This window comes from Hibiscus syriacus, unplaced genomic scaffold (genome assembly GCF_006381635.1).
Source record: "Hibiscus syriacus cultivar Baekdansim isolate YM2019G1 unplaced genomic scaffold, ASM638163v2 tig00110236_pilon, whole genome shotgun sequence".
Taxonomy (NCBI): domain Eukaryota; kingdom Viridiplantae; phylum Streptophyta; class Magnoliopsida; order Malvales; family Malvaceae; genus Hibiscus; species Hibiscus syriacus.
This window is the reverse complement of record NW_024062640.1, coordinates 1,188,228-1,201,861: the sequence shown is the minus strand read 5'-3', so window position 1 is coordinate 1,201,861 and position 13,634 is coordinate 1,188,228. Positions and strand designations below refer to the sequence as shown.

At 34.6% G+C, this 13,634-nt stretch overlaps 1 long non-coding RNA gene across 1 annotated transcript; it reads left to right on the top strand.

Annotated features, from left to right (window-relative positions):
• Positions 1 to 3,719: 3,719 nt before the first annotated feature.
• LOC120114627 lies at positions 3,720 to 6,986 on the top strand. The gene is made up of 4 exons (XR_005515413.1): positions 3,720 to 3,773; positions 4,137 to 4,197; positions 4,334 to 4,382; positions 6,977 to 6,986. It is a non-coding gene; the product is annotated as an uncharacterized LOC120114627 (long non-coding RNA).
• The last annotated feature ends 6,648 nt before the right edge of the window (positions 6,987 to 13,634 follow it).

Below are 13,634 nucleotides of genomic sequence, written 5' to 3'. Positions count from 1 at the left end.
CAAGTTCACGAGATAAGTTCTATTTCACTTCAAACTAAAATTGAAAAATTAAATGACGTAGTTAATTCTCTTATTGTAGGAAAAATTAGAGCAGTGAGGCTATGTGAAATATGCACAATGCCAGATCATTTGACGGACTGCTACCCCATGCTATAAGGAGATGGTGCACAAGTAAATACAATGGAAAATTTTTCGAGATCTCTCCAAAGTTCTTACAATCCATACAGCAATGCTTCCAATCTAGGATGGAGAGATCATCTCAACTTAAGCTATGGACCAAATCTCGGACTAAATTAAGCTTATCAATTGAGTCTACCCCTATAACAACCTTATCAGTCGTAGAAATCATCACTTGAATCAATCGTCGAGAGGCTGGCTCTTTCCTTGGAGAAATTTCAAAATAGTACTAAAGCTCTCTTTCAAGAGCTCGATAATCAAATGAGCCAACTGACTCAAACTGTGGGGATATTAGAGTCACAAGGGAGGCTATCATTACAAACTGAGTCGAATCCAAGAAAGAATGTTAGTACCATCACCCTCTGAAGTGATACAGTTGTTGAACAATCAGTCCCAAAGGAAGTAAGCACAAGATCCCCGTATAAAGAAGAAAGTTCGAACTCCCAGAGGGAAGAAGAACCAGCTGACGTAGAATCCTGAGAAAAGAAGAAAGATGAATCACAAACTAATTCTGTTGTTCCGCCTCCTTTTCCTAAAAAATTCATAAAAAGAGATAAACAATTTGATGAGAAAGAAATCTTGGATGTATTCCAGAAAGTAGAAATAAACATTCTTCTTTTTGAGGTGATCCAAAAATTACCGAGGTAATCTAGATACCTTAAAGATCTCTACACTAATAAAAGGTGACTTACCGGAAACGAGAAGGTGACTTTAGGCGAAAACATCTCAGTAGTTTTCCAACAACCGCTTCCACTAAAGTATAAGGACCAAGGAATGTTTGCAATACCTTGTAAATTGGTGAGGTTAAAATCAAGCGAGCTATGTGCGATCCAGGTGCCTCTATCAATGTAATAACTCTCTCTGTCTATAATTTAATTTCCACCAAGCCTTTGAAGGAGATGAGGGTTAAACTTCAGCTCGCCAACAAATCAATTATCTATCTTGAATGACTCATAGAAAATGTTCTAGTAGAGGTAAACGACTTAATTCTCCCTACTGAGTTTTATGTGATTGATATGGAAAATGATCGTAGCAGCACTGGTTCTGAAATCCTCCTCGTTCGTTCCTTTCTGAGCATGAAAAATGCAAAATATTGATGTTCGAGGTGGTATTCTTACTATGGAGTTCGACGGTGAGATCGTAAAATTTGATATTTATAAAGTAATGAGATATCCAGATAACGTGCATAGTATTAATTTTGTTGGCATTATTGATCCTGTTGATGATTTATGCAGGAAATTGGATGATAAAAAAGATAAATCCATGGTGTTAAAAAATATTCACTACAGTAAAATGGGCTAATAGCGGCATTTGTAGCGGCGTTTTTAGAACAAACGCCGCTAAAGACTCCTACTATAGCGGCGTTTTTATACAAACGCCGCTTTAGAATGTAATTTAGTGGCGTTTTTATACAAACGCCGCTAAAGACTCGTACTTTAGTGGTGTTGTTATACAAACGCCGCTATAGACTCATGATTTAGAGGCGTTTTTATACAAACGCCGCTAAAGGTTTTTATACAAACGCCGCTAAAGACTCGTACTTTAGTGGCGTCTTTAGCGGCGTTTTTATACAAACGCTGCTAAAGACTCATACATTAGTGGTGTGTTTGTTACAAACGCCGCTATAGACTCGTGATTTAGTGGCGTTTTCTACAAACGCCGCTATAGACTCATGATTTAGTGGCGTTTTTATACAAATGGCGTTATAGACTCGTGTTTTAGTGGCGTTTTTGTTTACAAATGCTGCAAGTTTACAAACATGTGATTTCGTTAGAAAATTTTGAGATCAAGTATTCTACTTTAGTTACACAATTTTGAGAAAATTAATTTCGAAATGATATCAATTAATTCGTTCTTTTGGGTTACTCTTGGATTTGTACACTCTACTTATGATGCATTTAGGACTATTGAACAACTCTGGGATTTGAAAGAAGATTTTGAATATAATGAGTGTTGTGTTTAATGGTCAAGATGATTGTGAAATTTAAAAGATAAACATATATTTTTATAAATATATTTAACAAACTTTTTTCCACCATCAACATAAGAAACGTAACATGATCTGACATATCGATTAAAGTATATTAAATGTTATTAAATACCTTTAAATAATCATCAAATATTTTTTAAATTAATCAATTTATTATTAATGATTATTAAATTTTATTAAATTATTATAAAATAAACATTAAATTTATCAAAATATTATACTTGTTATAATATTATAACAACTATTTTATAACATTTATAAATTTAATAAGATTTTTATGACTAAAATTTATGGAAATAATACGAAAAAATTGTTTGTTTAAATGGTGCCTTTGTTGAATAAAATGCCTAAGTGCTAGTGCTACCCACGGCAACATCATCAAGTGTGAACATCCGACGTGGCAAACTTAATTAGCAACCGTTGGATCAAGGACCACTAAAATCCAACGGTCATAAGAGAAACCCTAAACTAAAAACGGGCCCTTGGTTTCTGCTATAAAATTCCAAATCCCCCTGTAATTTCCCATTCATCGTCCTATCTTTCATTTCAACTCAAAAGCGGCTCTTCAAAAAGGTTCGATTCCTTCGTCATCAAAATATCAATAATTGTTTTATCCCAATTTTTATTTTCGTTTGTAAATCTTTGTTTCTTTTAATTTTTATGATTTTCGAACGGAATTGTTTAGATCTATTTTTTTATGAGTGATTGTTTCCATAACTTTTGTGGAAACAAATTAAAAATAATCCCCACCATATTAATTCATTGCTCTTCACCTGCATCTGCCTCTGTCCACAAGCCTTGAAAAATCTAAACTTCAATTCAACCACCCTTTCTGAACCAAAAAAAAGAAGAAAGAAACATTTTCCCCCTTTCCCCTGTTCTACTTACTTACGACAACAACAAGCACATGAATCTTAGGCGGCAAAATTTTGAAATGGTATATGGAAATTTGGTACTTTGGGTTTTGTTTCTCTTTCGATTTTGCTGTCTTGTTGATGTTTTTTTTAAACAGGTGATGTTGGCCAGTTTACTTAAAGACCCTGAATTTGCTAATGTTGATTCAAGTGAAAACGAGTCTGTTCCTTTTAAAGGAATGATTTTGAGGACTAAAATTGGTAAATTTGCTTCATCCATCTCGGACCTTGTATTTCTTGTACCACCTTCAACATCCTGGCTCATATCTACAAGCGCTTGGACCAGCAGGTGATGTCTTCGTCCTCTCTTTCATTGATTTGTTTCCGTTTGTAAATTCTGCTAATTTTCATTTTTTTTTATGGAACAGAATCAGAGCGTACGTGAAAGTGATTTTAGAACATTTTGGTTAGCTAGAAATGAGAGGATAGTTGATTGGCTGCTGTACGAAAGCTCTTCCATTAAATGTCTCAAGGTGGGTTTCATGTGCCCTTATCTTCTATTAACAGTTTTTTTTAGGCACAGTCTTAATTTCAAATATGATGATATAAGCCTTATCTTTGTTGTGGTTTTTTGGTTTGATGATAGGAATTTTGGGTCAGAAATGAAGAATTGGTGCAAATGTATGAACAAACGCTCGGTGTTGCAGGCTATAACACTTTTAAGCTTGCAAGAACCAATAACCGAGGAGATGGTACATGCTCGTTTAACTCATTTCTTCCCATGACGTAGACATTTTTTAAGAATTTTTAATGCAAATGGCGTAGATTAATAGGGCGTTCTTATATGTTTTCTTCACTATAAGTAGATTAAGCTTAAATAGACTAAAAACCATTAGAGAACCCCGTGTTCGGTACAAAAATTGTGATGTTAGTTTTATGCAGCTTGCTATTCTTTAGTTTGGTGGTTCATGTCTAACTCATATGACCTTTAGTCTTTGAGCCTTCCATTTGGCTCATTTCCTATCGAAAGCGTTAATCGAAGAATGAACATTTTCTCACCTTTTGGGGGCCGAATTCGGCTCCTTTATAGTTCACATATTTTCTCATCTTTTCAGTTGCTAGCGATGGGGAAGACGATGGGGATATCTTTTAGGCTGTTTACAATCCTTATATCGTGTGCAGACCTTCCTGAAAGATTTAAATTCAATTTCTTCAGTACTTGATGTTTGGTTTTGATTCTAGTTCTTTTTAAAAGTATTCACTAGTTACAAATAACAGTCATGAGATTTTATATTTTCTTTTACTTCCATAGGTTTGTTGATTGCTGTACACAATGGGTACTTCAGGATTTTAAATTACAAGTAGCAGTCAATGAAACATATCAGAGAAAACATAAACTCAACCAAGCACCTGTCATACTCTGCGGGTAAGCGTAATGTTTAGTGTTGTTGTTTGATGATTTCCTCAGAGCAGCACATTCTCATTTGTTTGGTATAATTTTATCCGTTCTTGTAGTGACTGGAACGGAAGCAAACGTGGGCATGTTTACAAGTTCCTAAGGTCCCAGGGATTTGAAACTTGAAAATGTTTTCATTGAGCGATCCAAAGCTGTGGACTATGCTGTTTTGAGAAGATACAACATATGGATGAGAGAATTTGAGAATGATAATTCAAATTCCACATTGCACTTGATGAGGGATCAAATTATAATGGCACAGGTTTATATAAGAATAGCAAAGATGAAAAATAAGCTTGGATTTGAAGCAAGAACTGCAGATCAAGCTCAAAGAGTCAGCGTGCAGTTGGAGAGTCAACATGCCTATATGTTTCTAAACTTTGTCCAAATTTTTAAACTCATTTGAATCAAGGATTTTGTTTTATGTTTTGTTTCTATTTTCTCATTATTCGGTATGCCTTTACTAATAGCTCCTAAGTTATTGAAGTATTACTCTCTGTTATTTTGATTGTCAGTGTTGTCATGCCTAGAGGTGAACTAATATGTATAGTTTCAATGTGTATAGTTCTGTTTTATGCAACTACTCCTAATAGTGTGATTTGCGACGTTTTTAGATGAAAATGCCATTAATAATAGGCTTATTTGCAGCGTTTTTAATTACAAATGCCACTAAATACACAGTCAATAGCGGCGTTTGTAAAGAAAAACGTCGCTAAATACACAGTCAATAGCGGTGTTTGTAAAGAAAAACGTCGCTAAATACACAGTCAATAGCAGCGTTTGTAAAGAAAAACGGCGCTAAATACACAGACAATAGCGGCGTTTGTAAAGAAAAACGCCACTAAATACACAGTCAATAGCGGCGTAAACGCCGCTAAATACACAATCAATAACGGCGTTTGTATATACAAACGCCGCTAAATACACATTCAATAGCGGCGTTTGCAAAGACAAACGTTGCTATATGTCTTGACCTATTACGACGTTTTTTTAAATCTTCGTTAACAATAGCGGCGCTCATTGTAGAGGCACTTCTTGCGGTGTTTTTGCAAACGCCGGGAAAGTTTTTAGCGGCACTTATAAACGCCGCTAATGACCCATTTTGCTGTAATGATTTTATCTGATGAATCTGATTTGCTCCCAAATTCATTTAAGTCTAAAGTTCTGGCTTCTATTTTGTAGGCACATGAGATAGAACTTAAACAAATGCCGAAAAACTTAAAGAGTTCCTTTTTAGGAGAAAATGCTACTTCACCGGTTATTTTAGATAAGCTTTCAAAGCTAAAAACGATAAGAAGAATAGCCTATGAGAATGCCAAATTCTACAAGGAGAAAATAAAAGAATTATACGATCGTAGAATTTCTCATAAGGAAGTTCTTATTTGGAAAAAGCATATGAAGTGGATGAAGTATTTCTCTTAGAAATTGTAGTCTGAATCAGGCCATCGAGCTAATGACGTTAAACAAAAGCGCTTTATGGGAGGCAGCCCATTATTTTTAATTTTGTTGCATTTTTTTGTTTTATTCTATTTTATTAGGCAAATTCATTTAATTTTTTTGCTTTATTTTTCATGACCAAATGCTTTCAATCAAGCTAAAATAGTGGAGACTTGCGAAACTTTCATTCGAAGAGTGCCAAATTCGAACCCCACGAGCAACATATTTTTCCTTTCATGCAAAGTGGTGGAACAATCTGTTCTAGTGTCATGCGCATCGTTTCATTAAAAATGACTCACGTTAGCATTCCCCTATGAAGGTCTGTTCCTTTTAACTAATCTCAAATCACCTTTTCCCCCTTTTTGAGACATTCTACCCCCAATCTTTTCACCCTATCTTTTCCCTTTCTTTTTCTTTGACCACGTGCCCTACCTCTATCCTTATCACTCCCCTTTTAAATTTCAAACACCAATTTAACCCAACTTAAAATACCCCATGTACCCTATTCAACACAAAAAAAATCCAAAGTCCCAAGTCCTTCACCTTCCCCAAACCATACCCGTCGCCTCTTCTTCTACCCATCGTTGGCCTTGTCGTCACATTCCATCACGCTTTTCGAATACTCCACCACACTCTTACCTAGCTGCTCCTCTCCATAATGGTTTGTGCACAAGGAACTGTCAAAAAATGATGTCAATCACCACACCAAACACTATGCTCGTGTTGTATTACTCGGCGTTCACACATACCGCCTCCCTCCACCACACACCGAGCACTGTCCGCCATCCATATCCTTTGCGCTTTCCATCACCGTCCTTCCAGTCTATGACAACCGTGGCCTTTTCTCCCTCTCGTCCACGCCCGTCGAATTTTCCTTCGTGCTCCATACATTCAATGACATCTAAAAACACTCATGAAGTAAATTCTAATCCTATTTCCATTTAACCATTACTAATATACCATCTGATTTATGGTTTTACAAAGGATTTCGATGTCGGTTTCCTTCGTCCCAACGCCTCCCACCACGACCGTGGTCGTGGCCTTAGTCGACAGTAAATCCAGGGAGTTCTCTATTCCTTCTCTTGCACTTTAATTTTCCGTTTTGGGATAAAACGCTTTAAGTGAGGGGGAGTAAAGTCTAGGTTGAATTTCCCTTTGCTTATCTTTATGTTTGATGCTAGTATGTGTTTATTGGATTTGCGGAAAATTTCATGGAATTTCTTTGTCTTATTGAATATTTTCGGTATGCCATGATTGTTTGAGAACACATAATTGTTTAAGTTATGATATTCTTGATAGCAGATAGCATGAATTGAGAACAAGTTGAATTTATTGTGATATTCCATGATTTTTTTGGTTGAAATATGCTTAGCTCAATGCATAAAAACAATTTGGTGAGATTTGAGTCTTTACGAGCATATCATTTTGCTCTCTTTTTTTGGATTGAGTGTGTCGAATTGGACATTGGTATTTTAGAACCTTCATTTTAAATATTTTCGAGATTCCACATGAACATGATGCTTAAAAATGATTTGGGCACCTTAGCATTAACCACTTTGTTTTCCCACTAAAATTGCCTACCCATGCATTTTCTCTAGTTAACCACTCTTAAGCATATTTCCATTCTTTGTTTTCACTATATTTATAAACCCGAACATTTTTATTTTATCTCTCTTTTCTACCATTTTCAGGACAAGTGAATAATTTATCCGGTGTATGCTCTATGAACAGAAGAATTTTTTGTATGGTGTGACGTGCAAAGAGGGAAAGGAAAAGGTTATTCTTTCATTTTTTTTTCAAAAAAAATAGAAAAACAGAAAAAGACATGAGAAAAATAAAGCAACAACACAAGTGTGGAAAAGTCAAATTCAGTTCGAAAGGAAAGTTGTTGTTTAATGGTTTGTCTTTTTACCTTGTTGTGCTTAGTTAATTGATGGAGTTGAATGTATTATTTGTAATTCCTTGTCTTGAATTTTCAGCCATATATTTAGATTTTTTCCCCACCTTTACCTAAGCCATGTTACAACCAATAAAAGACTCTTTGATTTATGCATTTTGTTCTTATTTGTAGTGGAGATTGGATTTACTTACAGGCTTATGGTAATGTCATGTCGGTTTTGACATTGAGCGTTTCTATGCCCCAAGCACATTGAATGGTTTGAGTGAATCCTTGTAAGGTGCTGAGTTATGGGTATTACGATTGATGAATGAATGGATGTTATAATTGTATTTAACTTGTTCCAATTGATTATGTTCAATTGATTGATGTCTTGACTTGGATAATTATTGTGGTCTTTGCGTTGTTTCTTCGAATGTGAGACTTGACAAAGAAAGGTAAATGTAATTATATCATACTTGAGGACAAGAATGAGATAAGTGAGGGGGAATTTTATGAGTGTTCTAAAATGATATTATTTGCTCGTTAAATCTTCGATCTTATGGATTTATTGCTGCTGATTTGGTTTTGTTATGCTTATTTTCATACAGGATAACTTTCCAGAATTAGTGGTAAAAGGGTGCATTCTGCATTTTTTATTATTTGGTTATAGCTGGAGACATGGGCATGACACGATCTGATGTGGAAGTTTCTAGAAGATCCAGTCAGCAACAGTTTTCTAGAAGATCTAGTCAGTACCTTCTGGAATGTGGACGAACAGAGGTATCTTAGAAGACTTATTTTAAAATTTTAAAGTTTTAATTTAGAAACATTTGGAATTATCTTTAGGATTCTTTTTATTTTAATTTCTATATTTATCTCTAAGTTTTTAAAGGCTATAAATACCCTCTTGGGGTAAGCCTAAAACACAACTCAGAATTTACTCTTCTTCTTTTCTTATCTTTTGAAGTTTTCATTTTATTTTATTTAAGTTTTATTTTTTAAAATGTTAAGTATTATTTGTATCATACTTAGCTAAATTTTCCATAGCTAAAGGCTAAAGTGATGACTTGATTATGAATTGTGAGAATCAAAAAGCAACTCATACCCTCTGGGTTAAATTCTCAATTTTTTAGAAACTAGATTGGCGAATAGTCTTTCTTAAAATCAAAACGCTTTCACTTCAAAAATAGATTTTAGCTTGGATGATGTTATGGTTTACCGTTGGGATTATAGAATCAATTTATTCGAATTCCCTTGAACACACTTATTGAATGGTATGCTAAGGGAAATTGGGATCGAGTTTGACTTTCTTAGAGAAATCATAATTTGCGTTGGTTTTTTCCAAGCATTTTTAAATTGTTTTGAGTTAACAACGATAGTCGAAGTTAATCCGAACAAGGATTTTGATTCCTAAAATAGATTTAGGAAAGTCAATCACCAAAGAGGAAAATGAGCTACAATGATTGAACCTTGCATCCTCAAATCGACATTTAACTGGAGGAAAATCATATTCAATGATCGATTGGAATTTGAGGCACACGAAAACTTGAGGCTAATTTCATCATATTGGTTTTTAATTTTACTTTCTTCGATTCTTTATTTTCCTTTTAATCATTATTTGCTTATTTAATTTCTCAACAAAACCCATATTACTTTACTTGCATTTTTTTCTCCTAGATCAGAGATCAAGAACAGCCGTTTCAGCATCTTCCTTAGTCCCTGTGGATCGACCATTACTCTCTCTATACTATTATATTTATTTTTAATAAGATTAAGGATAAATTATATGATAGTGAAAACGACGCATTGTCAGTTGTCATTTTCTTCCAGCTCACAATCAAAACAAATTGTAAAACAATAGTTCATTGAATATCAAATAAGTCAAATTTTGTTTTAATCTTTCAAAAATTATATACATTTGAAAACTGCAAATATTAATGTTGATATAAAGCTTATGCTGATTTGGGAAGGTAATGTGTTTTAGGTTGGCTTCTTGCGTTCTCGATTCAGTTGTTCATTGATTTGATGAAGTAGCTGTCATGTTTCTCTTCTGGAAATGTTTAATGGTTATCAGCCCTCGTGAGTGCCTTTGGACTATGCAATGCTTTATCAAAATGTATAATATTGTCTTCTGTGCAGTGGTTAACAATCTTCATGTTTGAACTACCTTTTCAGGTTTTCAACTCGAATTCTCTTTTTGTTTCAAGACGTCATCTAAAATTTTACGTCCCGATTCCTCTTTTTATTATTTTCCTATCATGCATTAAAAATTTTAGAAAACTAATTTTTACAAATAAACTTAACCGTGAGGGTGGAATGAAATCTAAAGATATTCTCTCCATTTAGAAATCCGTGCATGATTAGAATGGACTTTTTAGGCATGTAACGTAGGTCAGGGCTCACGGTTATGAAAGAAAGGGATAAATAGGCACAAACAAGTGTTTAAGGGATATTGAACCAATGATCGATTTGTTTTGTTGTCTTTAACTTGTCTTCCTCGACTTGAATTTGCTCGTGTGTCTTTTATTTTATTTTCTTTTGGTGTTCTCTGATCTTCTGGCGAATTGATTATAGATCTTTGAACCGCTCGTCTTGAACTATATGATCGCTTTCTTTGTTCTTTCTTTTCTTTTTTTTCTTTTTTTCTTTTTTCTCTTTTTTATTTTTTTTCTTTTTTCCTTTCTTTTCTATCTTTTTTATGTTTTGTTTGCTATATCTTTTCTTCTTTCTCTCTGTGTCATCGAACTTTATTTGATATTTAGGTGCTTTGTATTTGGTTTACCTTGCGGTATCTTGTTATTTCTCACTTTATTTCCTTTTGACTTGCTTCTATAGCGAAATCTGGATTGATGATCTTCACTCATGCGAACAGATGTCCTTCACCTTTGCCCCTAGGGTGGAGGGTGATCCTTGGTTAGGTTGATTCAGAAGAAACAATATTATAGGCTCAACAAGGGATATATATTTGAAAGGATAAATGAAACAAAGTCGTTCATTATCTCATACACAAAAATCTTTGTAAAAGAGGTATCCCAAGGGGACGAGTATTGAGGATTAACCTTATTTACATGAAAACAATGTAATTAATGCATGATAGAATTATTTCAATTATTCCCTTTATTTCTTTTTCACTTTGCTTCCAGTATGACCCAATTATTCGAATTCTCTTGGAAAAACTTGATGGGTAACACTCTCTCTTGTCTTTCTTGCAGGAATGGTCCTCGTTATGCCCTGAGATTTATTGAGGTTGGGAAATGAATGTTGGTTCTTGTCTAGGAAGGGAAATGTGTGACTTTAAAGTCATAATTCTGAAAAAGGTAATGTTATGGAAATGTTATTTATGTCTGGGAAGGTAAAAGTACATGTTTTGGCGCCTCGGGGGGATAAGGGCATGACTTTCTTGATTCGAATAGAGGTGATGTCAAAGTTCAATCTTTTGGTAATGAGAACACGCCGTGTAAGGAAATGAGTAAGGGTGTTCGGCTTTGGAGGGAACATGAAAGGTTTAATTTTGCCCCTTGTCAACGATCTATAATTAATGAAGTAGTAGAATAACCTTTAATTAATTCAATATTCAAATAATTACAAGATTAAAACTTTATTTATTGCTCATAACCTGAAAAAAGCCATAAGTTCAACCAATAAAATATTTATCGAGTATAAGAACAAAAAAACGTTCAAACATGACAAAGCAGTGCCATAAGGCTTCATGGTGGGTGGAAGAACTTTTTAATAGGCCTCAGAATGTCTCATTATGAGTTAAATGTTAATACCCCTGGGTCAAACAAAATATGGGTCTTGCTTCTCAGTGCCCCATGGATCTCGATGATGTGCCTCGAACATCAGATGGCACTAACATCACGTTCATAGCTCTCAATCCTCTTCTAGGTACACATGGGGTGACTACGTTTTACTTCAAAGCTTTTATCACAAGATTCTCCACAAGTTAATCCTTGGATCTGTGATTAATGCATGTTGAGATGCAATGTTTACCATGTAATGTAAAATGTATATATGCAAAGATGCACATGGAAATGAAAAGATGCAACAATGGGAGCGTAAAATGTGAGATGTAAATGAAACAAGGAATTGATCCCAAAAATAATTGTTCGTTGAAAAATTCTCGAAAAACCGACAATGTCTCGGTACACTGGGGAAATGAAAATCTGGTCCATCTTCAGGTTATTCAACTCATGAGAGCATTTGGGTATTGCATCGTCTTCAAAGCTTCTACTTTATCTCCTACTTTCAGAAATCTTTCGAGCTGGTTTATGATCTTTAAATGTTAGCTTCAGTGTCGAATCTTCTTGAGCCCACTTTGTTATCTCAGTAGGTAGATGTCTAGATTGTCTCCTTAGTAAGTAGACTCTCTCTTGACGCTACTCGATCAACATAAAGCACCTTCAAAATTCTACTGATTCCAACGAAAGGCATTGTTGTGGCCTTGTTTTTCAAGAACCTTTTAAACAATCAGTTATTTAAGGGATCAATACCTTTAAATAATATGTCATGTTCATGCAAAAATGCAACAAGACCAGAAAAAAGGAAATCAATGTTAGCAGAAACAAAAAGAATCAAGTAAGTTGATATGATTAGTCAAAGAAAGGTAATCTTAGCAAAAATAATTAAATACGACTCAAAGTTGAGATTGAAAAGCATACAAAGAAAATTAATAATCCTAATCGCATGCGTTCTAGTTTACCTAGGTTATCCACATGGCTCTAGTGGGGTAGGTTTACTAAATTCTCTACATGAGGTTGGGTTGTAGCAACGGTTCCCAAGCCATCTTTACAACCTGCTAAGGTTGACTCCGATTCTGGCGCATTACAGACTTCTGAATCGGATTCGGCTCAGGGGATCACACCCTGAAAGTGTACCTCGGATCCAATATTCGGATAGGAACTTAGGATGCTTTATAGAGATACTTTATCAGACCCACACAAGGAAGCCCAATGCTCCTCATGAGGTGTGACGTTTCTCCCTACTTAGGTAAACCGGGTTTGAGCTCGAGTTTAGAGATATGATAATCAACAGTCCTAAATAAATTCACAGAAGTGTAAGCATTGACCAGAGAGAAAATTTCTTTTTCTTTTGAAAAAACATAATGAACTGTAAATAAAAATAATATCAAAATAATAATTTCCAGAATCCTAAATATAGGGTAACCAACTCATGGTTCGACTCTCAAGTTGTTTTAAAAAAACGTTCCCAATTGAGTTGTCAAGCTGTTGACACCATTTTTCGCCCGGGCGGGGAAAGACAGATACTGACTCGGGGGGTTTGTTCTTTGAAAATAATTTTCAAAATGTGAGTAGTCACCACCAATCATTTAAAATGCGATTGGGACACCAAAAAAACAAGGTGATTTTAATAAAACATTTTACTTTTATCAAAATACCTAGTTTTAAGGACTGCAAAAATCTAGAAATCATGTTCGGGAATCAATTACACGTAGGGGAGGATTAGCACCCCCACAAGTGCCCAAAAATTGGTACCTAGTTGATTACCCTATATTTAAAATCGAAAAATTTTGAGTTTGTTCTTTATTTAATTTGAAAATCATTACAGGTGCAAAGTAGACAAGGGTATCTGTTTATTAAGACCTATAGCATTCGCCCCCTAGCATAAAGGTGGGAGATCAACTATTGTTCCTAATAACTGGACATTGCCTTAATTTTAGAAATTATGATGCAGTCTTGAAAAGGATGTTGTGTTAGAGTATGTCCAAAGACCAATCATATGATGATTGTAATAATACATTTATTTACCGATTTTATTGAACAAAGGAGTTGCCACTATTATTTTCAGTTATATGTATGTGTTTAACATAAACTGAAAGAT